Genomic DNA, 3,150 nt, shown 5'->3' on the forward strand with positions numbered 1-3,150 from the left:
TCGTTGGAGCAGACTTTCTTTCACACTATTCCTTGCTGGTTGATCTCAAGAATCAACAGCTCATCGACTCCATTACCTCACACACAACTAAAGGTGAAGTATTTCGGACGTCAATTTACGGAATATCTACATTGAACTTCAATCAACCGTTTTCGGACCTGCTGCAACAACACATAAACATCACGAAGCCTTCTACGAAAATACCATCAACGAGGTCATCATCTTCGCACCACATCGTTACCATTGGACCACCAGTTTCTGAACGACCCCGAAAACTCGCTGGAGAAAAAGCAACAGCAGCGAAAGCGGAGATCAATTTATTGTTGGAATCTGGGATCTGCCAGCCGTCTAGCAGTCCTTGGGCAAGTCCCATTCATCTCACGAAGAAAAAGACGAGCGGTTGGCGATTATGTGGAGATTACCGCAAACTAAATGCCATCACAATACCTGACAAGTACTCTCCACCTCTCATTCAAGATCTTTTTCCAATTTTGCATGGTAAGAAGATATTCACGACATTAGATCTCATCCGTGCATATCATCAGATCCCTATGCACCCAGATGACATTCCGAAGACTGCAATCACAACACCTTGGGGACTCTATGAATATCTTGTCATGCCGTTCGGATTACGCAACGCCACGCAAACCTTTCAAAGGTTTATGGATTCACTCTTCAGAGATTTGGATTTTGCGTTCGTATACATTGATGACATAATCATAATGTCCACCACACGCGAAGAGCACCGACAGCATCTCCAAATTGTCTTCGAACGGTTAGAACAGCAATCATTAACAATTAACCTTGACAAAAGTGTTCTAGGTCAGCCAGAGGTCAACTTCTTGGGTTACACCATTAGCGCAGAGGGTTATCGACCAACCACAGAACGTGCTGACGCCATTCTCAGTTTCCCAAAACCTTCCACTGTTGCTGAGTTACGAAGATTTTTGGGAATGCTGAATTATTATCGCACGGTCACTCCACAAGCAGCACTCCATCAGATACCTCTGAACGCTTATCTACGAAATTCGAAAAAGAATGACAAGACCATTATCAATTGGACCACGGAGAGCAACCGAGCCTTCGAGACATGTAAGCAAGTTTTGGCGAATATTACACTAACTTCTTACATTTCTCCCTCAGCACCTCTCACATTGACCACTGATGCCTCAACAACAGCTATTGGAGCTGTTTTGGAGCAAACAGTGGACAATAAACAGCAGCCAATTGGATTCTTTTCCAAAAAATTGAGTGATACCGAGGCAAGATACTCGACCTATGATCGAGAGCTCTTAGCCATCTTTGCTGCGATTAAACACTTCAAGCACCTGCTCGAGCTTCGTCAATTTGTCATCAGAACGGATCACAAGCCGCTTATCTACGCCTTTCAGCAAAAATTGGAAAAAGCATCTGATCGTCAGAAACGTCAATTGGACTTCATCGCACAATACAACACAGTAATCACTTACGTAAAAGGTGATGAAAACACTGTGGCTGATGCCTTCTCCCGAATCAACTCCATTGACATGCCCTCTCCATTGAACTCACAAACCATACAAGAAGAGCAGGAACTTGATGATGAGTTGCAGGATCTGGTTCAAGGCAACACATCACTCAAACTGCACAAACTTACCGTCGAGCCCAATGTGAGTATATACTGCAACATATCCAATAATGTCGTACGACCGTACATACCTGCCAAGCTCAGAAAACAAGCCTTTGACAGCGTACACGGTCTCTCTCACCCTAGTGGAAGAACAACATCGCTACATATGAGACAAAAATACATCTGGCCAAGTATTAAGCGAGATGCACTCACTTGGTCCAGGGAATGCCTGGCATGCCAAAGGGCCAAGATCCATCGCCATAATCGGTTGCCACCCAAATCAATCGACGTACCGGACAGCAGATTCAACCACATTCACCTTGATCTTATCGTCTTACCTCAGGTAAAAAATTATCGATACTGTCTAACCATCATCGATCGATTTTCCAGGTGGCCAGTTGCTGTTCCATTAACTGACATGATGGCAGACACAGTGGTCACTGCCCTCTTCGACAACTGGATATCACAGTTTGGAACTCCTCTTACTATAACAACGGACCAAGGAACACAATTTGAGTCTGACCTGTTCAAAGCGCTTGCCAACTTCATCGGTGCTACCAAGATACGGACAACACCCTATCATCCAGCCAGTAACGGCTTGGTAGAGCGTTGGCATCGCACACTCAAAGCGGCACTGATGTGCTCGCCCAAACCCTGGCCAGACATCCTATCTACGGTCCTCCTGGGACTCAGAACCAGTTTCAAGGAAGATTTGCAAGCCACACCTGCAGATCTGCTCTTTGGCACAAGTCTTCGAGTTCCAGGCGAATTTTTCATTCAAGAGGAGCTATCATCGAACCCAAAAAACATTTTTGGAGAAACACCGGGAATACATGCGTGGCATACGCCCATCTCCCACAGCACATCATTCCAAAACTAGGATATTTCTGCTTAGGAACCTTCATACATGCTCACACGTCTTCGTACGTTGTGACCATGTAAAAGCACCTTTGGAAGCTCCGTACATTGGACCCTATCGGATTGTTCATCGCATCGATGATCGTAACTTTAAATTAGACATCGATGGAAAGGAAAAAGTACTGTCAGTAGAAAGACTGAAACCAGCTTATGTGGCTAAAGAAGATCCTACCACGCCAGAATCATCAGAAGCCAACGACATCCAGACAGACATCTCCGCTGACACTTGGGGAGCCACTCTGGACAGGCCACAACGAACCTACTCCAAGAACACAAAAAAAATCGTGTCTTTTGCTAATGAAACTCAGCAAGACACTCGGGGGGGAGTACCTGTGGCAGCATCGTCCAGGGCTAAACCTGCAAGGGAGAAACCTACACTTACCGAGTCAGCTCCAATACCGACTGAACCAAATAGAACCGTCCAACAGCGCTCGGGAAGACGAGGGGAGCGCAAGCAGAAGTTAGTACTAAGAGAGCTGCCTGAGTAACTACAGCTGTAGCATTCATGCATTTATATTTTATAACGTTGAAGATTAATAACTAATATTAATTGATAAATAAACAGTTGTTGCCATTACATTATCCGTCAGTCATATCTTAATTGAGTAGAGAACAAGATATCTACA

This window comes from Fopius arisanus, unplaced genomic scaffold, assembly GCF_000806365.1.
Source record: "Fopius arisanus strain USDA-PBARC FA_bdor unplaced genomic scaffold, ASM80636v1 scaffold00185, whole genome shotgun sequence".
Taxonomy (NCBI): Eukaryota; Metazoa; Arthropoda; class Insecta; order Hymenoptera; family Braconidae; genus Fopius; species Fopius arisanus.